Source organism: Lissotriton vulgaris, chromosome 1_1 (assembly GCF_964263255.1).
Source record: "Lissotriton vulgaris chromosome 1_1, aLisVul1.2, whole genome shotgun sequence".
Lineage (NCBI taxonomy): Eukaryota > Metazoa > Chordata > Amphibia > Caudata > Salamandridae > Lissotriton > Lissotriton vulgaris.
In genome coordinates this window covers 115,605,564-115,632,200 of record NC_141685.1, presented here as the reverse complement: position 1 = coordinate 115,632,200, position 26,637 = coordinate 115,605,564, and the positions used below count along the sequence as shown (strand labels likewise).

Below are 26,637 nucleotides of genomic sequence, written 5' to 3'. Positions count from 1 at the left end.
CTGAGAGATGGTCCCTTAATGGGTATCTCCAGGGTGAGACCAGGCATCCCCGGCGGTCTGGTGGGGCCGTTAGTCAAGATGAGGCAAGCTAGTGCCCAGAGTTGCCGAGTGTGATCGCTGATCAGAGTGGGCACCGAGGCGAGAGAATTATCGAGTCCGCTGACCCTGGTCCGGAAACCAACTAGGTTTCAGGGGTAACGTTTGGACAAACGAGCAAAGTCTTAATCTTAATTTGATGATAGGGAAGTACACTATTGCACAGCACTCGCCACTTTACTTAGCTTTTATAGACCAGTCCTCAGCTTTCGATGTTGTCAATAGGTCCCGTCTTTGGTCCATCCTTTCAGAATATGGACTGGATGAGGCCCTTGTTCATTTTTTTGGCCTATCTCCATACGGACCTGAAAACGCGGGTCAGGATTGGTGGTGGGGAGAAGTTTCCAATTACATCAGTGTAGATAGAGGGGTCAGACACTTATAAGGTCCCAAAGGCGAGACCTACTGGCTATGCCAATGCTTGGTCACCTGATGGGCATTGGCTGACCGCTACCTGGTTACTGAGGGCCTAGGGAGGTTGAGACATATTAGGGGGAGTTTTAGCCACATCAGATGATGCTGTGCACGCCCAAGCCTAGGTAGCAATGAGGCACAGTCGGTAGTGCTAACTGTGAGTGTGTTCTTTCACTTTCAATTGACGGGGCTGCCCCCCTTTAGTCTGGTGAAAGGCAAAAACAGAATCCAAGTCGATCTTCTCATCACACAGACTTTTCAGGTGAAAAAATTGTCAATGTTTGCCGAGGCCCTTCAAAATAGTTACCCAGCTCCAAAAATGAGGGTCAATGAACATTCATTGCAAAGACAGTTTTGGTGAGATGCACACCTTTTTTGTTGTTCGCTTCTAGCTTTCTCCATATTCATTCATTTTCAACCTTTGTTCGGCGTGCAAGCTTGCTCCGCGCTCCGCCCAATTGCGCTGCAATTGTGAAATCAAACTGAAGAGGAGCCAATTATGACCCCGTCAAGCTGCACAGCCGTGCCTTCAAATAAGTCCAATAAATCACTCATGTTATACCATATTTACTCCATTTTTATCAATCTTTTTATCCTTTGTTTTCTTCGATTTATTTTACTCATTTAATTTCTTTGTCAACGTCTTTTCACAACAACACAGGAGAAACGTGTTTCCACAGGTCACAATTTATTCAAGAACACCCAATGCATTTCGGGATTACCCTTCGTCAGGGGTTTACCTGGGAAAAAATATATACACAACTATCAATAAAATCCAACTTCTAAGTTTCTGTACATAAGCATCAAGCCAAGTGTAAAGCGTCATTTATCAGTGCTATCTACTACAACAGTCAAACAGTGTGCAACATTTCATTGCTCATTTTTCAAACTCCACAGCTCGGTCACAATACCCTCCTCAATTTAATACATCATGGAGCTCCCTTTTTGATGTGGAAAACTAAACCGTTAATATAATTTACATATTAGTGGATTGGCAATCGCATCCTTTGGGGAAACTTTAAAGTACATCAAGACCCCCAGTTTCCCCCTGAGCCCTCCATCTAAACTCTGTTCCAGTTTAAGCAATCGAATAATTAAACCCCATACTCCGCTTACCGTGACTAGTGTTCGTTGGCTATTTAAAAGCATCATTATAATCCGCTTTACGTGTTTTATCAGAACTTTCCCGTACCATCTCACGGTCTATCTGCGGTTACCCCCGCACTCCTTTACAATCAGTGTCATGATCAGTGGTGTCCATAGATAGAGGGCTCAATCAATCAATCAATCAAGACATTTGTAGAGCGCACTACTTACCCGGAGGGTCTCAAGGCGCTTGGGGGGGGGGGGGGGGGCTGCTACTGCTCGAACAGCCAGGTCTTGAGCTTCTTCCTGAAGGAGAGGTGGTCCTGGGTCAGGCGCACGTCGGACGGGAGGGAGTTCCAGGTCTTGGCGGCCAGGTAGGAGAAGGACCTTCCTCCTGTTGTCATTCTTCGGATGCGGGGGACGGCGGCGAGGGCGTGACTGGCTGATCGGAGATGGCGTTTGGGAGCGTAGAAGTTGATGCGGTTGTTGAGGTAGCTCGGGCCTTGATCGTGTAGGGCTTTGTGTGCGTGGGTGAGGAGACGGAAGGTGATTCTTTTGTTGACGGGGAGCCAATGCAGGTTTCTCAGATGTCCGGAGATGTGGCTGTGTCGTGGGATGTCGAGGATAAGTCTGGCTGAGGTGTTCTGGATCCGCTGGAGTCTCTTCTGGAGCTTGGCGGTGGTTCCGGCGTAGAGGGTGTTGCCGTAGTCCAGACGGCTGGTGACGAGGGCCTGGGTGACCGTCTTCCTGGTCTCGGTGGGGATCCACCGGAAGATCTTCCGTAGCATGCGCAGGATGTTGAAGCACGACGAGGAGACGGCGTTGACTTGTCTGGTCATGGAGAGGGAGGAGTCCAGGATGAAGCCCAGGTTGCGTGCGTGGTCTGTCGGTTTGGGTGCGGTGCCCAGGGCGGGGGGCCACCAGGAGTCGTCCCAGGCGGAGGGCGAGGAGCCCAGGATGAGGACTTCCGTCTTGTCTGAGTTCAGTTTCAGGCGGCTGGTCGTCATCCACTCGGCTACGTTTTTCATCCCTTCGTGAAGTTCGGCTTTGGCGGCGGCGGGGTCGTTGGTCAGGGAGAGGATCAGCTGGGTGTCGTCAGCATAGGAGATGATGTTGAGGTTGTGTTGGCGTGCGATGGCCGCGAGGGGGCTCATGTAGACGTTGAAGAGGGTGGGGCTCAGCGAGGATCCTTGAGGGACGCCGCAGATGACTTCGGTGGCTTCTGACTTGTACGGTGGTAGACGGACTCTCTGTGTCCTTCCGTCGAGGAAGGAGATGATCCATTCCAGTGCCTTCTCCTGGATTCCGACGTTGCTGAGGCGCTGCACTAGGGTGCGGTGGCAGACAGTGTCGAATGCCGCGGAGAGGTCTAGGAGGTTGGGGGCCGCTGTTTCTCCGTTGTCCATCAGGGCTCGGATGTCATCGGTGGCAGCGATGAGGGCGGTCTCGGTGCTGTGGTTGGCTCGGAAGCCAGACTGTGAGCGGTCGAGGGATCCATTCGTCTCGAGGAAGGCGGCCAGCTGTTTGTTGACGGTCTTCTCGATGACTTTGGCTGGAAACGGGAGGAGCGAGATGAGGCGGTAATTCTTGAGTTCAGTAGGCCCGCTGTGGGTTTCTTGAGTAGGGCGCTGAGTTCGGCGTGCTTCCAGCTCTCCGGGAAGGTGGCGGTGTCGAAGGAGGTGTTGATGATGTCCCGCAGGTGAGGTGCGATGACAGCGTCGGCCTTGTTGAAGACGTGGTGAGGGCAGGGGTCGGTTGGAGATCCGGAGTGGATGGAGTTCATCATGCGGACGGTGTCTTCGGTGCTGATCGGAGTCCAGGCGCGGAGGGTGGTGGTGGGGGGCGGTGGTTCGGTCGTGGCGTGCGTCGGTTGAGTGCTGAAGCTGTTGTGTATGTCCGCGATCTTGTTGTGGAAGTAGGAGGCGAGGGAGTTGCAGAGGTCTTGCGACGGGGTGATGTCGTTGATTCCGGCGTTGGGGTTGGAGAGCTCTTTCACGATGTTGAAGAGTTCCTTGCAGTTGTGTGCGTTGTTGTCCAGCCGGTCCTTGAATGCAGTTTTCTTGGTGGCGCGGATCAGTTGGTGGTGCTTCCGGGTGGCAAGCTTGAGGGTGGTCATGTTGTCCGGTGTTGGTTCCCTTCTCCAGGCTTTCTCGAGGGCTCTGCAGTTCTTCTTGGAGCTCTTGAGTTCGTCGGTGAACCATGGGGCCTTCTTGCTGCCGGGTCTGTTGGGCGGGGTCCTCAGTGGGGCGAGTTCGTCCGCGCAGTTGCTGATCCACTTCGTGAGGTTGTCGGCGGCCTGGCTGGGGTTCGCTGAGCTGGCGGTAGGGTGCTGGCTCAGGGAAGCGGCGAGCTGGTCGGCTGTGATCTTGTTCCAGCTTCTTCGAGCAACCTGTTGCTGGTGGTGGTGGATCGTCGTTCTTTTGAAGGTGATGTGGACGCAGCTGTGATCCGTCCAGTGGAGTCCGGTGGCGTGGCTGAAGGCGATGTCTTTGCTGGATGAGAAGACGGCGTTGAGTGTGTGTCCGGCGAGGTGGGTGGGGGTAGACACCAGCTGCTTGAGACCGAGGTTGGCGAGGTTGTCGAGCAGGGTGGTGGTGTTGCGGTCGTTGTTGTTCTCCAGGTGGAAGTTGATGTCCCCCAGGAGGATGTAGTCAGCGGAGGGGAGGGCATGCGGGCTGATGAAGTCGGCGATGTCCTCGCTGAATTGTGTGCGTGGTCCGGGGGTCGGTAGATCAGGGTGCCAATGAGGGTGGTTTTGGGGTCCGTGTGGATCTGGAAGTGCAGGTGTTCGGCGGTTGTCAGGGTGTCGTCGGTGTAGGTCTTGATGCGGATGGTGTCCCTGTAGATGATGGCGATGCCTCCTCCAGTCTGGTTGTCGCGGTCTCTTCGGGTGATCTTGTAGCCCTCTGGGATGGCGATGGCGATGTCGGGCGCTGAGGAGTCGTTCATCCAGGTTTCCGTGAGGAAGGCGACGTCAGGAGCTGTGTTGTCGAGGAGGTTCCAGAGTTCGATGGCGTGTCTGTGGACGGAGCGGGTGTTGAGGAGGATGCACTTCAGGTGGTTGCTGCTGGTGTTCGGCTTGGCGGGTGCTGGTGCGGGGCAGGTCCGGATGCAGGTGAACTTGCAGGCGTGGCAGCTGAAGGGTCCGTGGGTTCGTCTCGGGGTGGCTCGGTAGCATCCCGGGATTCGGCCGGTGTTGAGTGCGGCGGCATCGTAAGTCCGGCGGGTGGGCTGGTGTCTGCGGGGCCCAGGGGTCCTGGCACTGGGCGCGGTCCAGGCGCGGACGGGCGCAGACGGGCTTACCTTTGGCGCACCTTCGGCGCTCAGTCGGTGCTCCCGCTGCGCGCGTCCGCTGCGCGGTCGCTGGGGGGGCGTCATAAGTGAGGAGCCGGGCGGGCGGGTCAGCTGGGTGGCGGGAGCGGGGCGGCCAATGGGCAGGAGGGGGGCGTAGACGCCGGGGGGGCAGTGGCGGGAAGGAGGGCGGCTCGAGGGAGCGCACAGGAGGGGGAGGGCAGCACAAGGGGTACAGAAGGAGAGAAGGGGGTGGCAAGTTTAGCAAATGCGAGGGGGGGATAGGTTAAGGACTGGGGGAAACAGGAGAAGAGCAAGGGAGGCAAGAGATATAGCGGGGGGAGCAGGTGAGGAGGCGAGTGGGGCAAGAAAACAGAACGGGCGGAAACGGGATAAAATTACCAGGGGAGCTAGTGGGCAGTGCAAGCAGCAGGCGCACAGTAGCACCGGGGGAAAGCAGGCACGCCGCAGCAGACAAACAGCGGCTGGAACGGGGGTGTGCGAAGGCAGTGCGCGGCACTCAGCAGGGCAGCAGGGCAGGGTCCTGGCCACGGCAGGCAGGAGCAGTGGAGGTGGGGCGACCTCACCTGGGACAGGCTCGAGCGGTCGCTCACAAATTCGTATTGGTAAAGAGCCAGGTCTTCAAGGCCTTACGGAATGAGGAATGAGTTTCCAGAATCGAAATTGAAGGAGGAAGGGAGTTCAACAAATTGCCCGCAGCAAGCGAAAAGGACCTCCCCCCATCTAGATTTTCTGAATCTAGGCACAGTCACCGAATTACTTTAAACTCAATTCTCAGACCTAAAGGAAGCCAAGGAAGGCTATTGATGGTAGCCGCAACAGAGTGGAATTTAGGAAGGCCCATCACCAGCCTGGCAGCAGCATTCTGCACAAGTTGGAGTCGGTGTAGGAGACCCTTATTTATCCCTACATAAAGGGCATTGCAGTAATCCAATCTGGACAATACAAGGGCCACCACTGCCTGTTTCCGCGTGGAGGGGGAGAGAAATCGACATATCTTTCTGAGGGTTCTTATCACTCCAAAGCAGGTGGAGACTTCTATTTATTTGGGGGCCCAAGGAGAGGGAGGTATCAACTATTATGCCTTTATTTTTGGCTCTGAGGCCAGGGCGATGGCAAGATCCAAGCGTATCTGACCTCCAGGCCCTGGACAAAATCTCCTGATTGACTCCGAAAATTAAAATCTCAGTTTTATCCCCATTGAGTCTTAGATAGTTCTCTGCCATCCATGCAGCTACCGCCAGCATGCAGCTTTTAACATTTGCTACTGATGCTTCAACACTCTCAGGGATGGTAATCATGATTTGAGTGTCATCAGCATAGGATAAAATTGTAGGCCAAAAGATCTTACAACCCTGGCAAGCGGGGCTACATAAAGGTTAAAAGGGTGGGACGCAATGAGGATCCCGGGGAACTCTGCAGAACAGCCGTTTAGGAGCAGAAAGGAATTGACCCATCGTAACTCTTTGAGCCTGTTCCATGAGGAAAGATGAAAGCAAATTAAGGGCGGAGCCCTCAATCCTTATTTCCCGGAGCCCCCCAGCCAATCTAAGGGGAGAGATGGTATCGAAGGCTGCCGTTAGGTCCAGAAGGGTCAGCAAGGTGGTGTGACCTGCGTTGACCTGTTGTCGAAAGGTTAACGCAGTCTCGGTACTGTGCTCACTTCTGAACCCATGCTGCGAGCCATCGAGCAACTGATGGTCCTCCAGATAGGTGCTAAGATGGAGGTTCAGGTGTTTCCCCAAGATTTTAGCTGGGACGGGCAACAGGGAATTGAACTGTAGTTCTTTAGTTCCGCAGGATCCAGAGAGAGCTTCTTTAAGAGAGGTTTAACCACAGCAGTTTTCCAGGCAGTGGGGGTACTGGCCAGAAGTAATAATGGCTTTAAGAACTACGGTCAAAGTAGGAACAATAGCCTCCATTCCTAGTTTCAGGATCTTCAGGGGACAGGGCTCCATAGGGGAGCCGGATCTAATTCCCCTTAACATCCGCTCCGTGTCTTCTTGAAGTATAGGGGGAAAGGCGCTCAAGCGGCAATCCTTTGGAGGAGCTACCAGAGAATCCGAAGGACGATCGGCCTCTGACCCTCCGACATTGGATATCTCCAGGGAGGAATACATGTCCTTGATTTTGTCAGTATAAAAGCATGCCCTTTTATCACATAGCTCCTGGGAGACCCCGGTGTTGGCAGAGGCCGAGGGGGCTAGGAGGGAATTAATCACAGTGAAGAGTTCCCTGTGGGATTTGATGGATTCCGTCATCTTGGAACAGTAGATAATCTTTTCCTCATTAATAGCTAGCCTATATTCCTTCAATCTGAGTTTATGCAGGTCCCTTTCTCACGGCGCCATATTCTTTCCTGCTGTCGGCATACCTGCCTAAGGTTTCTCAACCTTTCAGAGAATCAGGGCGCCAAAGGGTGCTTTCTGGCCACATAATGCTCCTTAAGAGGGGCAAGAGAGTCCAGAGTGTCAGGTGTCAGTAGCGCCAACAATACTTAGCCACTAACCTTCAGGACGGCCAGCAGGAACGATGTCGTGAAGAGTAGTTCCCAATGTCCCCTAAACACTCCACCCACCACAGTGTAGTAGCGCACTATGGGTAGCGAAGTATTCCAAGGAAAAGGGGAAGGGACAAAATAATAAAGTAGCCTGTTCCGTCACAGGAATGTGCACCTTTCTAATCTCCCTCAGGAATCCCTGCATATAGAAGACAACAAGAACAGTAATGAGTAATACCGCAATCACTCCCCCTCTAGTTTATGAAAAAGCACACTCCGTTCCACTCACTTGAACAGGTCAAGGATCTCTAGTCCAAGAAGGCTCGTTGGGAAGCAGGGAGCTTTGGGAGGAAGGTTCCGTGGAGCGCTGGTCCCTGCGTGAGGCAAGCAAGAAATATGGACTGCGCTGGCTCCGCCTCTCCGGTTGCGCTCCTCTAGCCGGAGCTAAGTCACCAGACAGGGGGCTCACTTTGTCCTGTGGGTTCACAGGCCAATCCGAAGTGAAATGACCAAAATAATAATCACCAGAAACAAAGTGCAAGAAGGTCCTTCAGTTCGGTTCCAGAACCAGGACGTAGGAAGGAGGTGTTTCCGTGGAAACACAGTTCTGCTTGCAGGGAGGTTTAACTTCACTCTCCCAACAAGCGCGAAGGCATAGGCGTCTCCCGTTCCGCTCCTGGGAACAGAGACGCGGCTCTCTCTCTCTTTTCCGCGGAGTTCTGCGAACAAAGCAGGCAAGCTCGGCAAGCGCTCTTGCGCTTCAGGACCAAAGTTCCTCCTGATCCAGACAGAAACGCGAGAGGAAACACTCAGGAAACGGCAGCAATCCGAAACGGCAATCTGCAATCCGCTCAGTAGGCAGTTTGTCAAGCACTGTCTCTATTGGAGGCGGGGCTTAAATAGGAGTATTCTCCATCCTGTCGGCTTGCTCTTTGCCCCTTGGCCTTATGGGAGTTGTAGTCCCTACCACATTCGTACGTGTCATTCGCCACCGAGAAAGGTGAGGGTTGGGGGCTGTATGCTGACCCGTGATCATGACACAGAGCCGCTAAGAACCAGGTGTGGGAGACAGCAATAATTAGAAGACCCTCCTTATTTATGCGGCTACGGTTCCTCTTCATCTCCACCCTGTTCTTAAAATTGGGATCTGGGTGGGATTCTGCAATTCGCATAAAAAATGGAATGGCGTTTGATCAGACCAAGAGAGTGGGATGGGATCTTTCACCTCCATCCTTGGATCGTTAGAGAAGATCCCGTCCAGAATGTGTCCGCCGTATGAGAGGGGCTCCTCACCAGCTGAGGAAGGCTTCAGGAGTCCATAGTTTCCAAGAAAACCTGCGTTTCAGAGCACAGAGTTTTCTCCAAATGGAAGTTAAAATCACCCAAAAGAGTGACAGTGGATCTAGCCAAATAAGGCTCAATCCGATTGCTGAAGTCCTGATTAAACATTCCTCTGGGTCCGGGAGGCCGGTAACTGACACCTCCCACAAAACTATCAGTGGGTAGGATCTTCAAGGAGAAATATAGGGCCTGATAGGGATCTGAGGGAGTGGTGAGGGCCTCAGTGAAGCACGAGAAGGTGTCTTTATAAAGTACTCCCAAACCCCCCCTATCAAGTCTGAACAGAACATACCCTGAGGGGATGGCCTCCACCAGGACAGGCTCTGAGCAATCTCTAGCCCAGGTTTCAGTAGTAAATACCCAATCAGGACTACAGGAGGAGACAAAATCATTAAATTCTGCTCCATGTTTAATCAGAGATCAGAAGATACCCCGAAAAGGACTGTTTCATGGGTAAGGGTAGGGCTGACACGTATCCCCTTGGGGTTTCTTAGCTACCGCAAATGGAATGACTGTCTTACAGTTAACACACTCATATGCAGTGCACATCCTTCTGTCCTTGAAGCTCCAAGAGCTGTCCTCTCGGGTAAACAAGGGGCTTACCAGGGTCTACAATAAAAAGGACAGCGTCCCTGGTACAAGGCGTAAACTTGGCACAGATGGACACAGACAGGCGTGCCTTTGGCGCGCCTGCTGCGTGCGTGCACTGCGCGTCCAGCCCGGCATTCAGATTAAATGGCTGGGCCAGTCAGGAACAACTAGAGCGCTGCCCATCGATCTGGGACAGGAAGTGGAGTAGAAAAGCAAGAGTGAAACACTCACTTCCCTCTACACAATTGGCGAGCCGTGGAGGACCGGGGAAGGAGCAAAAGACCCCCACAAGCCCCCCACCTCTCTCCTCGAGATGAAGCAAAAACCAGAAGAGTGCCTGGAAAGAATGCAGTAACCGCACACAGGTAAGCAATTAAAATAGATTTTAAAACATTTCCCCCATTAGAACGAACACAATGATTCAATAAAATCTTAAAATCGCAGTCACTTTCTAAACGCAGTAACAGCGCAACAGCGTGGCAACTCTAATCAGGGTGAACCACCATCACGTGATGTAGAGGAGGAGAATAAAATGTGATAATAGTTAAGGAACTGCTGGGCAAAACTGACCTAAAAAGGAACTGGGCCTGCAGTGCACCCCCCAACATGTGGCTCCATCATATTATTATCAGAAGTTTGATAACAACAAGAATAGTGCACAGAGAGAGTCAAAAGTTGAAGTAAAGAGACAAAAAAAAACAGAGATCAAGAAAGGGAAGAGAGAAAGAAGAAACAGGGGAAAAGGAAACATAGAGTTATAGGAATCCTTACCTGACAATTATTTGTTTTGTTTCCCCAAGGGTGGCAGCCACGCTGCACTGCCTGTCATCCCAGAATACCTTGAAAGGAAGTAAAGAAATAATTTTGCATCAGACGACAAGCACACTTCATCACATTTTATAAATAACCGTCCTGGATTTACAAAACAACCGAGCCCAGGGAGAACCAGAGTCTGACTTTAGCCTCCTATCACAGCTATTGCTGTGAATGTTCCACAATTAACCACTGTGGTCCTGCATGCGGCTGTTAACTGTTCAAGTTTCACAGCAACAGCTTTGAAACAAAGGTTTCAGAGTACCGGAGGTGTTTCAACCCCCTCGGTCTCTGGGACACTGTTGTTTTATTGATTAACACATTCTGCCCTCATGGGGCAAACAGTGTAATGGCCATACAGTCAGCCTTAGCAGGCAGTACAGCCCCTTAAAGGACCGCTCCCTTGGTAAAGGCCCTTGCCTTTGGAGCTACAACAAGCTTCAAAGCTATATTTAAGGTTTCAAATAATTACTGAAGGCATAAACATGGTTACTCAGTCAGAGAAATAATTATCATAATATTTGCAGGAGAATCACAGAAAGGTAACCTCTAAAGTATATGAAAAGCCAGAATCAGAAATAACTCCAGCTGTAAAGTCAATAGACAGACCACCACAACAAATGTGTGCTTAGAAATAAGAAAACATTTTTATTATAATATCAAATAGCAAACTGATATAGAATCTGCTCAGTTAACAATCAAGGAAAAGTTCTTAAGTTTTTAGACAGAGAGAACACATTATTGACATGGTTCACGATGAGGTAAAAATGACAGCAATCAATGAATGTTCATGAAAACATGGCACAACAAAATGTAGTTTAATAAACCACACCCACAAAATGAATAATTAATTGTGACTCTTCCCCAAAAAGCCACAAGTCATTTTACAAGGTTATTCCTTAACATAATAACTGTATCTTAATCACAGTTTAAGTTTGTGGCCATTCATCATTGACCCAATTTGTACGGGAACATTTGCTGGCAGCTTATCAGTTGTTTATTAGAAATGCCTACAACTTGGACTACTTTCCCAAGAGGGGTGGGTTGGGAGCTCCCGTCAGTCTGACTGTGGAAGGGGAGGCACATTTATTGATTAAAAGAGATGCTGGATTCCCATTTACTTCTTCTACAAAAGGGCCACTCTGGGTGACCTCTAGGACTGGCCCAAGCATGCAATCCTTCTCCCGTCTCAGGCACCGTCATTGAGTCTGATTCAGTCCCGTAGAAACTCCTAGTGTAGATGCAAGAAGTGGAAAATCCTTATTAATCACTGAAGAATTTTGTTGAAATCCTGAATTTATTGAGAATTTGGCGTTCTATTCTGCACTGGGCTGTGGGACCATCGGGACTGAAGGCATGTTCCAATATATCTGCCTTTGATTCTGCATGCTCGGCAGAGAGGCCAGTTGGGCTGCGACCATTGACTGTGACATCCCATTCTGGCCATCTGATTCATGTTCCAGTTTCACAGCTTCCTGCAAACATCGCAAGGAGCGTGTCTTATTCTGCACACTACTAGTGTTTGAGGTATTTAAATTGCCACTGTCAGTAAAACCTACACCCTGAGCGGGGCCGGACTGGCCGTAACGGGCTTCGGGTATTTCCCCAAGAGGCTGGAAGAGTGGGGGCTGATTCTTCAGTGCTGGGAAACGTATTTGTTACTGGGGGCTGGTTTTGCTGTGGTGCTGCTATATCACCCCCAGCAACAAAAGAGGCAGGGGGCTGGTCCGTCAAAATTGTCAGGCCTGGTTTGGGCTCCCGGTCTGGCCCTGACCCAGAGGAACAACATTTCCTCCTTGCACATACTGAACATCATTACTCTGCACACCAACGCCGTGCATATCCAAATTCACACCAGCAACAAACCCAGAATCAAAACGAGAATACAATCCGTGAGAACCACTTTCGTCACCCGTTTGGAAAATTTTTGTCTGAGCGCTCATTATTTTTTCTTTGATATTTTTCTGCTTAGTAACAAAATTCTCACTACAGAACTTTGCGTAAAACAAAATCTCTTCCGGAATGTTATTCTGCAGCCCCTCACATTTTGCTGGATATGTGAACTAACCTCTGGATGCAACGCTAAAAGATGCGTCCTCTTTTACCCGGTCTTTGCCTTTGCAATATTGTCTGTAAATCTGCATTGATCTCTTTAATATATAATAAAATATTTTGAGGCGCTTCACTCTGTGGCTCTTCAATTGGCCAGTTTGCAAGCAACTTACACTCATTCCACAAATCTCTTAGGACAACAATGAACAAACTTAAACTCAGCTCTCGACCACCCCGCCTGGACAAACAGGCTTCATCTCCACTGCATCCCTCCTGGAGAGGCCCCACCTCCTTTGAACCACCCAAACACAGGACAGGCCTCACCTCCTCTACACCCCCCTGGACAGGCCTCATTCACCTCCTCTGAGCACCCTGACAGGCCTTGCTTCCTCTGCATCCCCCCCGACAGGTCTCGCCTCCTCTGCACCTATCTCCAAACAGGCCTCACCCCCTCTACATCGCATGGACAGTCCTCCCCTCCTCTTCACCTGCTGGACAGGCCTCACCTTCTTTGGGCCTCCCCCTGGACAGGCTTCGCCTCTTCTAACCTCCCCCCGACAGGACAGGTCTCACCTCCTCTGCCCCGACCCCCTCTCCACAGGTCTCACCTCCTTTGCCCCTCACCCCCTCTCCACAGGTCTCACCTTCTCTGTACCACCTGGACAGGTCTCACCTAGGCTGCACCCCCCTGGACAGAACAGGCCTTACCTCCTCTGCACCCATGGACCGGTCTAACCTCCTCTGCACCCCTGGACAGGCCTCACCTCCTCTGCACCCTTGGACAGGCCTCGCCTCCTCTGCACCCCTGGACAGACCTCCCCTCCACTGCACCCCCCTGGACAGGCCTCACCTACAATGCAGCTCCCTGGACAGGCACCACCTCCTCTGCATCCCTGGACAGACCTCACCTCTTTTGCACCCTTTGGACATTCCTAACCTCCTCTGCACCCCACTAGACAGGCCTCACCTATTCTGCACCCCCCAGCTCTGGACAGGCCTCACCTCCTCTGCACTACCTTGGACAGGCCTCGCCTGCAGCACCCCCTTCCCTGACAGGCCTCACCTCTTCTGCACCCCTGGACAGGCCTCACCTTCTCTGCACCCCTGGACAGGCCTCTCCTCATCAGCAGGAAGAGCTGATCTCTCCTGACGTCACTGTGAATGGGGGCGAGGAGGGAATCTGATCCATGGATTTATAAATTGCAGCCAAGTAAGTTAGCAGCTCTACTACCTGAGCAGAAACCTGTCCAGGCTCTCTCCTCCTCCTGGGGGGCAGATCTGGGGTGAGGGTGGCAGGGGGCAGATCTGGGGTCAGAGGGGGTCTGTGAGGGTCTGTAGATGAAGGTATCTGCAGACAGGGATCCTGCCTCCTCTGCAGCAGGCTGGACATACTAGGAGAGGCCGGAAATGATGTCAGCACCGCTGCTGATGCTGTCTCTGCCACCACTGACCCGGAAGAGGAAACTCTTCTTCCTTTCATCCAATGTGCAGCTCAGTGGGTTTCATCGTAGGTGAGGAGCGCCCTCTGGTGGCCGCTGACGGAACCGCCGTCTCCAGGCTCCAGCAGTGCCTACATTTCACACAAACAAGCATTTATACCTGTAAAGACCTGGGATTTCAGATGTCACAGACGTGAATGGTTTTAAGGGTGAAACAGTTCAAGTACAGGGCCTCAAACTTGGCTGCTGCTGTAAAAAAGTATTTATAGCTTCACTTCAGATGAGCATCTTCAAAACACTGATGTAAATGAAAGAGTATTTACAGAAAGGTGACAACTGGAAGTGACAGTCTATTTCAATGAATACATCTGTATTTTAATGAAGATATCTGTATTTCAATAAATATATCTGAATTTAAATGAATATATCTGTATTTCAATGAATATATCTGTATTTCGAAGAATATATCTGTATTTTAATGAATATATCTGTATTTCAATGAATATATCTGTATTTCAATGAATATATCGGTATTTTAATGAATATATGAGTATTTCGGTCACTTTTGCAATTAAACTGGGCAGCTTATTTATTCTTTTAAATAATTACTTGCAGTTTTTCAAATCCACAACTTGCTAGATAGCAAAGTAAACAGAGGTAAATACCATGGAGTTTTATACACCATATCAGTGACAATGAGGCATAGGTCATGTGTCAAAGTGACAATTGAAGGAACAGCTTATTTCTAATTTTCCTGTGTCTGTGGCTTATTCCTTATATTTGATAAGGTTTTATATCCTCGAACAAGACTGAATTGTAGGTTCTAATTAGGTTTTGAGTTTCTGGTTTAAGAGCACAACAGTCTCCTAAAATATTAAGATAGCGGCCTCTTCCAAGCTTTGTTGTTTTGCTTATAGTAACCACCCTCCTCTCTCAACAAAGATTCACTGACAAAAAATAAAGCAATTTATCTTTGAAAGAAGTAATTCCTTAGACAGAGCTATCAAGTATGAACCAGAAATGTTGCACACAGTTTGCATTGTATCATAAAATGAGTGGGTGTTACTAGTCTGAGGAACAGGGAACTGTCACTACTCGAAAATATTCTACTCCTTCACATAGGCCCCCATATCATAGTACCCTCGTCATCAATACACCATTGATTACTGACTGAGTCAACTCTTTGTAGCATTGTCATGCAAGCAGTCATGGGTGCCTCGACAGCGACATTAGTTCGGACATGCATACATCAGAGCCCTTAAACCTCACTCATCACGAGTGACACTCACACATTTGGAGGTTGGGCTGAAGTGTCACTCAAACCTGGCTCGTTCTTCCAAAATATGGGGATTAGCTAGAATTTCACACATGAGTATTCGGCACAGAGCAGACCCTCTGTCCCACATTTTAATGGCAAAACTTTTCCTATATTTCACCATGAGTATTGCACACAGTTCAGTGGAATGTTAAATTGAATGTCAATTTTAGTGAGACTTGGTTGTTAATTTTATCATTTTACATTTGTTCTGATCATGTCTATAAATTCAGTAATGTCTCTTCCTTTGGAATTGTCAAAGTCAAATGTTAAGTGACACCACTCCCTGTGTCTTTTTTAAGTATCTATTTTTTTATTGACTTTTCATACACAATGAGCATATAACAGGGATTGAAGTTTATCAATTCAGCAGAGTCCAAGATACTGTGTAAACTAGAACTGTTGAGACGACATTGATAACAGGAAAAATGATAAATAAAATAACATCTCCAGATAGAGGTGATGTGTCCTAGAAGATCCCGCAGAAGATCAGGGAAGGAGGATGAGGGGGAACAGGAGGGGAAGGGACATGGAAACAGGAGAGAAAAGTCAGGGTACCAAGCCCCATGGTCGCCCCCCAAAAAAACAACTCCCACTACGAAGGCCGTAGCCAGCTTACTCTTACCATGGGGAGTTAAATTCTGGAATATTGACATTTTGTGAAGCAAGGTCAGACAGGCCATGAATTGCAGTGCTACCCCATGGTTGGTCATTAAGTTATCCCAAACGGAGCCCAGTAGCACAAAGTACTGTACAGTCCACAGGAAATGCAAAATGTCACAGGCGAGTGCGCTACACCATCAGCACCTCCAGTACTGGAATCGTGTGCCATATGTGCTTTATAGATCCACTCCTGCGTCCAGTGCCAGTGGTGTAGGAACTTGAAATAACTGATTTCAACCTGACCTCCTGAGGTATACTGCCATGATCTTTCCAAAGGTCATGGGAGTCCTGCTCAGAGAGTGAGAGGCCCAGCCTCTGCTCCAGCAAACAGCATAGATTGTAGGCAGCAGTGCTTTAAAAAAGGCTGTCCACAGCTGTAACATACAATCTCACCTTAGGGCCTGATTCTGATGTGGTTAGGAAGGCCTCCAAACGGCATTTGCTATGTCCAAATCGGATCGGGAACGTGTCTTACCAATTGAGGGCCCTATTACGATGCGATTAGGAAAGCATTCCCACCTCGGCCCGATTAAGATGAGGTTAGGAACATAGGCTCCCATTGACGTCAATGGGAGTCCAACCAAATCATATCTGGAAGCATCCCGACGCATCATGCTCGGTTGGTTGGACTCTCCCGATCCGATTTAGTTGGAAACCATTCCCAAACCCATTTGGTCGGGAAGCTTTCCACACCGCATCAGAATCGAGCCCATACTGTCCCTGAATCCTTTCCACATCAGAGTATAACTCAACATTGGGGCAGTCTTAAGATCATAAGGGGGAGCACCCAGCATGTGCGCAGGCTACGCATAGGCTGTCGATACTGTCAGTGATGCTATTGTGGCAGCCCATAATCACGCATGAGAGTAGCTAAGGGGGCCAATTCAACGTCCCCTACTATATCGTCAACAGAGCGTATCCCTCTGGCCCTCCACTGTGTAATGGGAGTTCAGGTCATACTTGGCTCCAAGCAGCTCCTTGAGAAGAGCAGGGGTCAGCAGTGCGTTATACGTCTGAGCCAGGTGAAACGCAAGGTCAGTCAACCAACACTGTTATGCCTCACGGTAGCATTTATAGGCAGCCAAATCGTTCATCGGCCTTCCTGCCCTCTCACAGCACCTGTGCAGAGGAGATGGACCCAACGTTCTCCTCCAAGTACTGGCTCAGATATTGGAACCGTCTGTGTTTGTTTTCAGGGGCTTTATACCATGCTGTATACATACGCCAAGGGGCCTGAGGGGTTTTCAACAATCAAAGTTTATGGTCGAGTAGCAGAAGATCATGATCAGAGGTACTGTTTGGGAGGATCAAGGCGCAAACGTTTACAATGGGCGCAGGAGGTAAAAGTATAGTCCTCGTCCCTCAGGTGCGTCAATCACCATGGATCCATCAAGGCATGATCATCAATAATGTCAGAGAGGATGAACCGGTCTCAGGGCTGCCTGGTCGTATGGTTTCTGGACATGTCAAGGTATCATATTCCAGCACCCCCCCTCATGAATACCCTGGCTGTCCAAAGGAGAGCAGGAGTTTGGTCAGCCGCTGAGGCATAGATAGAGCCCAAACACAAAGACGCATTGAGAATCTGAACCTTAACAAAAATATATCTGCCCAGGGTGGTCCCGCCATGTCTGCAGTGTGCAAACCCCCAGGGATTTGTGAAAACAGATACCCAACCCACTCTCCCCATGTTCCAAAGGAGTAGGTGGGTATGTAAGGGTAGTCTGGATCCTGCTGGCATGTAGTACCGTACTCATCCAATCCCTTCTGAATGTATCATGTTCACTAGGTGACAGGTGTGTGTCCTGGAGCAATGCTACATCAAGGCGGTGCATCTACTGAAATGAGAGGATTTTCTGTCTCTTGAAAAAATAGGTCAGGCTGTTGACATTAAGGGGCATATTTACAAGGAAGTGGTGGAGCACGGAGTTGGCCTCCTTGGCTTAACGTCACGCTCTTCCCTTCTGAAATGCAGGACTACACCGTATTTACAAGAATACGGTGCAGCCCTGCATTTCACCCTGTGCTGGTGCTAAAATTAGCTGGCTAGCGCCAATGCAGGCAGCCTTGCACCATACTGCAAGGGTGCCTGCGTTGAGGGGAGCAGGCCTGCCAAGTACCGTGCATCAGGGGTAGACTAACACATTTCAATGTGGTGGTCCGCATCACTGTAATGAAATGCAAAGACACACATTTTTATGGCTTCCTGAGCTGTCAAGTGCTGAAGCGCTACTACAATAATTAGAAGTCAAACTGAGCAAAGCTGGCAGCGCACATTTAGGGGTTCTGGTTTAGCTACATTCAGGCATGTTATGTATGTTGTTATGTTAAGTTAATTTCTATAGCGCATGACTCACCCGGGGGCATCTCAGCGCACGCCTAGAAATTTGGCCCGAGGACTGAAAGTTAGAACAGAGTTCGAACAGGAATGCTTTTAGTTGTTTCCTAAAGGTGCTGTATATGGAAATTGTGTTTAGGGACAGCAGTAGTTTATTCCAGTATCTTGGGGCCAGATGCGAAAATGCTTTTCCACCAGTCTGACTCAAACGTATACGAGGAACCTGTAGAAGGCCTAGAGTACTGGATCTGAGATTTCTGTTCGGTGTATGAAAGGTGAGTTTATTTTGTAGATAGTAAGGGCCTCTGCCATTCAGCGCATTGTAAGTGAGACAACAGATTTTGAAAAAGGATCTCTTCCTTACAGGTAACCAATGCAGCTCTCTCAGCAAGGGAGCAGAAGGGGAGCCAGCAGGGCGGCTCAGTAACCAATGCAGCTCTCTCAGCAAGGGAGCAGAAGGGGAGCCAGCAGGGCGGCTCAGTAACCAATGCAGCTCTCTCAGCAAGGGAGCAGAAGGGGAGCCAGCAGGGCGGTTCAGTAACCAATGCAGCTCTCTCAGCAAGGGAGCAGAAGGGGCGCCAGCAGGGCGGCTCAGTAACCAATGCAGCTCTCTCAGCAAGGGAGCAGAAGGGGAGCCAGCAGGGCGGCTCAGTAACCAATGCAGCTCTCTCAGCAAGGGAGCAGAAGGGGAGCCAGCAGGGCGGCTCAGTAACCAATGCAGCTCTCTCAGCAAGGGAGCAGAAGGGGACCCAGCAGGGCGGCTCAGTAACCAATGCAGCTCTCTCAGCAAGGGAGCAGAAGGGGAGCCAGCAGGGCGGCTCAGTAACCAATGCAGCTCTCTCAGCAAGGGAGTAGAAGGGGAGCCAGCAGGGCGGTTCAGTAACCAATGCAGCGCTCTCAGCAAGGGAGCAGAAGGGGAGCCAGCAGGGCGGCTCAGTAACCAATGCAGCTCTCTCAGCAAGGGAGCAGAAGGGGAGCCAGCAGGGCGGGTAAGTAACCAATGCAGCTCTCTCAGCAAGGGAGCAGAAGGGGAGCCAGCAGGGCGGGTCAGTAACCAATGCAGCTCTCTCAGCAAGGGAGCAGAAGGGGAGCCAGCAGGGCGGTTCAGTAACCAATGCAGCTCTCTCAGCAAGAGAGCAGAAGGGGCACCAGCAGGGCGGCTCAGTAACCAATGCAGCTCTCTCAGCAAGGGAGCAGAAGGGGAGCCAGCAGGGCGGTTCAGTAACCAATGCAGCTCTCTCAGCAAGAGAGCAGAAGGGGCACCAGCAGGGCGGTTCAGTAACCAATGCAGCTCTCTCAGCAAGGGAGCAGAAGGGGAGCCAGCAGGGCGGTTCAGTAACCAATGCAGCTCTCTCAGCAAGGGAGCAGAAGGGGAGCCAGCAGGGCGGCTCAGTAACCAATGCAGCTCTCTCAGCAAGGGAGCAGAAGGGGCGCCAGCAGGGCGGCTCAGTAACCAATGCAGCTCTCTCAGCAAGGGAGCAGAAGGGGAGCCAGCAGGGCGGGTCAGTAACCAATGCAGCTCTCTCAGCAAGGGAGCAGAAGGGGCGCCAGCAGGGCGGTTCAGTAACCAATGCAGCTCTCTCAACAAGGGAGCAGAAGGGGCGCCAGCAGGGCGGTTCAGTAACCAATGCAGCTCTCTCAACAAGGGAGCAGAAAGGGAGCCAGCAGGGCGGCTCAGTAACCAATGCAGCTCTCTCAGCAAGAGAGCAGAAGGGGAGCCAGCAGGGCGGTTCAGTAACCAATGCAGCTCTCTCATCAAGGGAGCAGAAGGGGAGCCAGCAGGGCGGCTCAGTAACCAATGCAGCTCTCTCAGCAAGGGAGCAGAAGGGGAGCCAGCAGGGCGGCTCAGTAACCAATGCAGCTCTCTCAGCAAGGGAGCAGAAGGGGAGCCAGCAGGGCGGTTCAGTAACCAATGCAGCTCTCTCAGCAAGGGAGCAGAACGGGAGCCAGCAGGGCGGTTCAGTAATCAATGCAGCTCTCTCAGCAAGGGAGCAGAAGGGGAGCCAGCAGGGCGGCTCAGTAACCAATGCAGCTCTCTCAGCAAGGGAGCAGAAGGGACGCCAGCAGGGCGGTTCAGTAACCAATGCAGCTCTCTCAGCAAGGGAGCAGAAGGGGAGCCAGCAGGGCGGCTCAGTAACCAATGCAGCTCTCTCAGCAAGGGAGCAGAAGGGGCGCCAGCAGGGCGGCTCAGTAACCAATGCAGCTCTCTCAGCAAGGGAGCAGAAGGGGAGCCAGCAGGGCGGCTCAGTAACCAATGCAGCTCTCTCAGCAAGGGAGCAGAAGGGGAGCCAGCAGGGCGGCTCAGTAACCAATGCAGCTCTCTCAGAAAGGGAGCAGAAGGGGAGCCAGCAGGGCGGTTCAGTAACCAATGCAGCTCTCTCAGCAAGGGAGCAGAAGGGGAGCCAGCAGGGCGGCTCAGTAACCAATGCAGCTCTCTCAGCAAGGGAGCAGAAGGGGCGCTAGCAGGGCGGCTCAGTAACCAATGCAGCTCTCAGCAGGGGAGCAGAAGGGGCGCCAGCAGGGCGGCTCAGTAACCAATACAGCTCTCTCAGCAAGGGAGCAGAAGGGTAGCCAGCAGGGCGGCTCAGTAACCAATGCAGCTCTCTCAGCAAGGGAGCAGAAGGGGCGCCAGCAGGGCGGCTCAGTAACCAATGCAGCTCTCTCAGCAAGGGAGCAGAAGGGGAGCCAGCAGGGCGGCTCAGTAACCAATGCAGCTCTCTCAACAAGGGAGCAGAAGGGGCGCCAGCAGGGCGGCTCAGTAACCAATGCAGCTCTCTCAGCAAGGGAGCAGAAGGGGAGCCAGCAGGGCGGTTCAGTAACCAATGCAGCTCTCTCAGCAAGGGAGCAGAAGGGGAGCCAGCAGGGCGGGTCAGTAACCAATGCAGCTCTCTCAGCAAGGGAGCAGAAGGGGCGCCAGCAGGGCGGTTCAGTAACCAATGCAGCTCTCTCAGCAAGGGAGCAGAAGGGGCGCCAGCAGGGCGGGTCAGTAACCAATGCAGCTCTCTCAGCAAGGGAGCAGAAGGGGCGCCAGCAGGGCGGCTCAGTAACCAATGCAGCGCTCTCAGCAAGGGAGCAGAAGGGGAGCCAGCAGGGCGGTTCAGTAACCAATGCAGCTCTCTCAGCAAGGGAGCAGAAGGGGCGCCAGCAGGGCGGCTCAGTAACCAATGCAGCTCTCTTAGCAAGGGAGCAGAAGGGGCGCCAGCAGGGCGGCTCAGTAACCAATGCAGCTCTCTCAGCAAGGGAGCAGTAGGGGAGCCAGCAGGGCGGCTCAGTAACCAATGCAGCTCTCTCAGCAAGGGAGCAGAAGGGGAGCCAGCAGGGCGGTTCAGTAACCAATGCAGCTCTCTCAGCAAGGGAGCAGTAGGGGAGCCAGCAGGGCGGCTCAGTAACCAATGCAGCTCTCTCAGCAAGGGAGCAGAAGGGGAGCCAGCAGGGCGGTTCAGTAACCAATGCAGCTCTCTCAGCAAGGGAGCAGTAGGGGAGCCAGCAGGGCGGCTCAGTAACCAATGCAGCTCTCTCAGCAAGGGAGCAGAAGGGGAGCCAGCAGGGCGGTTCAGTAACCAATGCAGCTCTCTCAGCAAGGGAGCAGAAGGGGAGCCAGCAGGGCGGCTCAGTAACCTATGCAGCTCTCTCATCAAGGGAGCAGAAGGGGCGCCAGCAGGGCGGCTCAGTAACCAATGCAGCTCTCTCAGCAGGGAGCAGAAGGGGCGCCAGCAGGGCGGTTCAGTAACCAATGCAGCTCTCTCAGCAAGGGAGCAGAAGGGGCGCCAGCAGGGCGGTTCAGTAACCAATGCAGCTCTCTCAGCAAGGGAGCAGAAGGGGAGCCAGCAGGGCGGGTCAGTAACCAATGCAGCTCTCTCAGCAAGGGAGCAGAAGGGGAGCCAGCAGGGGGTTCAGTAACCAATGCAGCTCTCTCAGCAAGGGAGCAGAAGGGGCGCCAGCAGGGCGGGTCTGTAACCAATGCAGCTCTCACTGCAAGGGAGCAGAAGAGGAGCCAGCAGGGCGGTTCAGTAACCAATGCAGCTCTCTCAGCAAGGGAGCAGAAGGGGAGCCAGCAGGGCGGGTCAGTAACCAATGCAGCTCTCTCAGCAAGGGAGCAGAAGGGGCGCCAGCAGGGCGGGTCAGTAACCAATGCAGCTCTCTCAGCAAGGGAGCAGAAGGGGCGCCAGCAGGGCAGGTCAGTAACCAATGCAGCTCTCTCAGCAAGGGAGCAGAAGAGGCGCCAGCAGGGCGGGTCAGTAACCAATGCAGCTCTCTCAGCAAGGGAGCAGAAGGGGCGCCAGCGGGGCGGCTCAGTAACCAATGCAGCTCTCTCAGCAAGGGAGCAGAAGGGGAGCCAGCAGGGCGGCTCAGTAACCAATGCAGCTCTCTCAGCAAGGGAGCAGAAGGGGAGCCAGCAGGGCGGCTCAGTAACCAATGCAGCTCTCTCAGCAAGGGAGCAGAAGGGGAGCCAGCAGGGCGGTTCAGTAACCAATGCAGCTCTCTCAGCAAGGGAGCAGAAGGGGAGCCAGCAGGGCGGCTCAGTAACCAATGCAACTCTCTCAGCAAGGGAGCAGAAGGGGCGCCAGCAGGGCGGCTCAGTAACCAATGCAGCTCTCTCAGCAGGGAGCAGAAGGGGAGCCAGCAGGGGGTTCAGTAACCAATGCAGCTCTCTCAGCAAGGGAGCAGAAGGGGCGCCAGCAGGGCGGGTCAGTAACCAATGCAGCTCTCTCAGCAAGGGAGCAGAAGGGGAGCCAGCAGGGCGGGTCAGTAACCAATGCAACTCTCTCAGCAAGGGAGCAGAAGGGGAGCCAGCAGGGCGGCTCAGTAACCAATGCAGCTCTCTCAGCAAGGGAGCAGAAGGGGAGCCAGCAGGGCGGGTCAGTAACCAATGCAGCTCTCCCAGCAAGGGAGCAGAAGGGGCGCCAGCAGGGCGGCTCAGTAACCAATGCAGCTCTCTCAGCAGGGAGCAGAAGGGGAGCCAGCAGGGGGTTCAGTAACCAATGCAGCTCTCTCAGCAAGGGAGCAGAAGGGGCGCCAGCAGGGCGGGTCAGTAACCAATGCAGCTCTCTCAGCAAGGGAGCAGAAGGGGAGCCAGCAGGGCGGGTCAGTAACCAATGCAGCTCTCTCAGCAAGGGAGCAGAAGGGGAGCCAGCAGGGCGGCTCAGTAACCAATGCAGCGCTCTCAGCAAGGGAGCAGAAGGGGAGCCAGCAGGGCGGCTCAGTAACCAATGCAGCTCTCTCAGCAAGGGAGCAGAAGGGGAGCCAGCAGGGCGGGTCAGTAACCAATGCAACTCTCTCAGCAAGGGAGCAGAAGGGGCACCAGCAGGGCGGCTCAGTAACCAATGCAGCTCTCTCAGCAGGGAGCAGAAGGGGAGCCAGCAGGGGGTTCAGTAACCAATGCAGCTCTCTCAGCAAGGGAGCAGAAGGGGCGCCAGCAGGGCGGGTCAGTAACCAATGCAGCTCTCTCAGCAAGGGAGCAGAAGGGGAGCCAGCAGGGCGGCTCAGTAACCAATGCAACTCTCTCAGCAAGGGAGCAGAAGGGGAGCCAGCAGGGCGGCTCAGTAACCAATGCAGCTCTCTCAGCAAGGGAGCAGAAGGGGAGCCAGCAGGGCGGGTCAGTAACCAATGCAGCTCTCTCAGCAAGGGAGCAGAAGGGGCGCCAGCAGGGCGGTTCAGTAACATTCTGGCCGCCGTGTTCTGAATCACTTGAATTTAGTAAGCAGGGTCTCTCCCACTTCCGCCAACAGAGCATTACCATAGTCTAATTGGCGGATGACCAAGGCTTGAACTAAGGTTCTGCGGTGATTAGTGGGCAAGTAGGGAAGAATTTTGCGGAGTAAACGCATACTATAGTAGCAGGAGCTAGTAGTGGCAGCAATGTGGTCTTTCATGGTTAATGACTGATCTAATTTTAGGCCTAGATTTTTAACACATTATTTAGGAACAGGAGCTGGTCCCAATTGTGAGGGCCACCATTCATCAGACCAGCTAGCTAAGGCTTTCTCCGTTAGCATGACCTCTGTTTTTCCAGGATTCAACTGGAGGCAGTTCTGTGTCCTCCAGCTAGAGATTACAAGATTCCGCCGGAGAACCGCAATTTCTCTGCTTCTATCTTTGGGCCAATAGTAAATATAAGCTGAGTATCACCAGCATATGAAATTATCTCAAAACCTAGCTGTTCTACAAATTTTTCTGACAGATATGGCCCTAGCATGATAGTTTGCGTTCTGTCTGACAAAGTTCTGCAACCACTTCAAGGCTGTCCCTTGAATGCCACAGGAAGCTAGTCTCTCCGCGAGCACTAAATGTGAGATGGTATCAAGAGCCGCGGAGAGATCTAGAAGGATCAGTATCCTCCAATGTCTATTTTCTGTCTGAGCGAGGAAGTTACAGCGAGCATGGCAGTCTCGGTACTGAAGCCCGGTTGAAACCCGGATTGTGATTGATCCAGAATTTCGTTGTCTCCAGGCATAGACTTAGTTGCTTGTTAATTATACTTTCCAGCAGCTTGCCCAATAAGGGTACCAAAGAAATAGGGCGGTAGTTGCTGAGTTCTCGAGGATCCGCAGTTGGCTTCTTCAATATTGGACGTACGAATGCTTCCTTCCATGTTATTGGAATGGTACCTGATTGTATTGAATAATTATTGATATTTAGAATTGCTGGCACGCAACGAGTGGCTAATAGGGCCATTGTCTTTGGAGGACAAAGATCTTGGGGTGAGCCAGATTTTGAGAAGGAGAGAGCATTGGAAACTTCCTCAAGCGTGGTTAACTCGAAACAATCTAAGGTCCTAGCTGCCATTTTTTCCAAGGTCTTGAGAGGTGATCGATGAAAAGTTAGCATAAATATCAATTATCTTTTCTTGAAAATAGATTGCTAACGAATTACAAAAATCTTGTGTTTCCATAGGCAATTGTCTACAGACATGAAGAGATACGAAGTCTTTTACTATATTAAAAAGGGCCTTTGGGATGTTACTGGCACGTTCGATTTGATTAATAATAAATAGACGTCTGGCTGATTTTAAATTCAGATTACAGCTAGATAAGAATTGTTTAAACCGTAGTTTGTTTTGTGGGTCTTTACTAACTCGCCAAAGTCTCTCCAATCTCTTGCATTTGGATTTTTCAATCTTTAGCTCCGAAGTGCACCAGGGAGCTGATGGTGGACATTGGGGAGAATCCAAATCTGTCACAAAGGCGGTATTGAAATGAAATGAAATGAAAAATTCCACTTATATAGCGCTTAACCACCCGGAGGCCTCGCAGCGCTTTAGACTGATTACTGTGTCGGGCTACTGGGTGAATTAGTACGCTTTTGAAAACAAGTAGGTTTTTAGATCTCTCCTAAATGACATTCGGTTGTTATTTTGTCTGAGGGTTAGAGGCAGAGAGTTCCATAGTTTTGCCGCTGTGTGAGTGAAAGAGCGGCCGCCCCAGCGGGCTTTCTTGATTTTTGACATGGTTGCCAGATGCAATGAAGCCGAGCGAAGGTCTCTGGATGGTGAGTAAGGTAGCACTAGGGGGTACAGAACTGCCGGGCCAGTTCGATGGAAAGATTTGTGCAAAATGCACATGGCCTTAAACTGTGTTCTGGCAGCCACTGGGAGCCAATGGAGTTCTTTTAAGGCATTCCTCGCTGATTGCCAACGGGGGATGTTGAACAATAGTCGGGCGGCACAGTTTTTGGTGACTTGGAGTCTTTTAGTCACTGCTGCCAGGGCTCCTAGATATAGAACGTTTCCATAGTCCAGGCGAGAGAGTATCAGGGCCTGAACCATGACCCTTCTCGCCTGGAATGGAAGTAGGGGGAGCACTTTGCGGAGCATTTTCATTAGCCCCACACAAGTGGAGGCAGTTTTGGTAGCTTGGACTGAGAAATCCAGCGCTCTATCAAGCCAGATTCCTAGGCTCTTTATCTGGTCTTTAGGAGGAGGGGGGACACCGAGGCATTGGGGAGGGGTTACCTAGTAATATGATCTCAGTCTTCTCCCCGTTGAGTTTGAGGTGGGAGAGTTGCATCCACTTAGCGACAGCCTCCAGACAAGGGCCCAAGGTGTTAGACGAACCCTCATTGTGGTCCAGAGAGAACACAAGTTGGGTATCGTCTGCGTAGGTGACAATCCGCACACCAAAAGGGAGGACTATCTTCTCTAGAGGCTGCATATAGATATTAAAAAGTGTGGGGCTCAAGGAGGAACCCTGCGGAACCCCACAGCTAAGCAGATGCTTTGATGATGCCACCTCGCCCTCAAACACCTGAAAAAAGTGTTCCTCTAGGAAGAAAGTCAGCCAAGTCAAGGCCGCGCCCGACACCCCCATGCCCTTCAAACGGTGTAATAGTGTGGCATGGTTAACAGTGTCGAACGCGGCACTGAGGTCAAGAAGTATAATGGCTGTTTTTCCTCCCTGGTCCATTGTAGCTCTAGCTGCCTCTGTCACTGCCAGAAGGGCAGTTTCGGTGCCATGCTGGGGACGAAACCCCGTCTGGGAGACCTGTAGAAGATTGTTGGACTCTAAATAGTCCCCTAAGATTTTATTGATGTGTCTCTCCAACAATTTGCTCATCCATGGAAGCAGCGAGATAGGGCGGAAGTTGGACAGATTGTTCTGGTCCAAGTTCGGCTTTTTCAGCAGTGCCATTACCATCGCGCACTTCCATGTGGCTGGGACAGAGTTGGAGGTAATAGAGG

General features: G+C 51.7%; 1 protein-coding gene and 1 long non-coding RNA gene across 2 annotated transcripts in view; both read right to left on the bottom strand.

The window, feature by feature from the left end:
- The window catches only part of LOC147737677 (uncharacterized), a 48,182-nt gene extending 34,532 nt beyond the window's left edge, over nucleotides 1-13,650 (bottom strand). The window contains exons 1-2 of the long non-coding RNA XR_015299346.1: nucleotides 13,437-13,650; nucleotides 10,112-10,179 (exon numbers count right to left, since the gene is read on the bottom strand). This is a non-coding gene — a long non-coding RNA (uncharacterized LOC147737677). The remainder of the gene's footprint in view (nucleotides 1-10,111; nucleotides 10,180-13,436) is intronic.
- Nucleotides 1-26,637, bottom strand: part of LOC147737676 (uncharacterized) — a 118,711-nt gene that overhangs the window by 36,724 nt on the left and 55,350 nt on the right. The gene's annotated exons all lie outside the window — the stretch shown is intronic.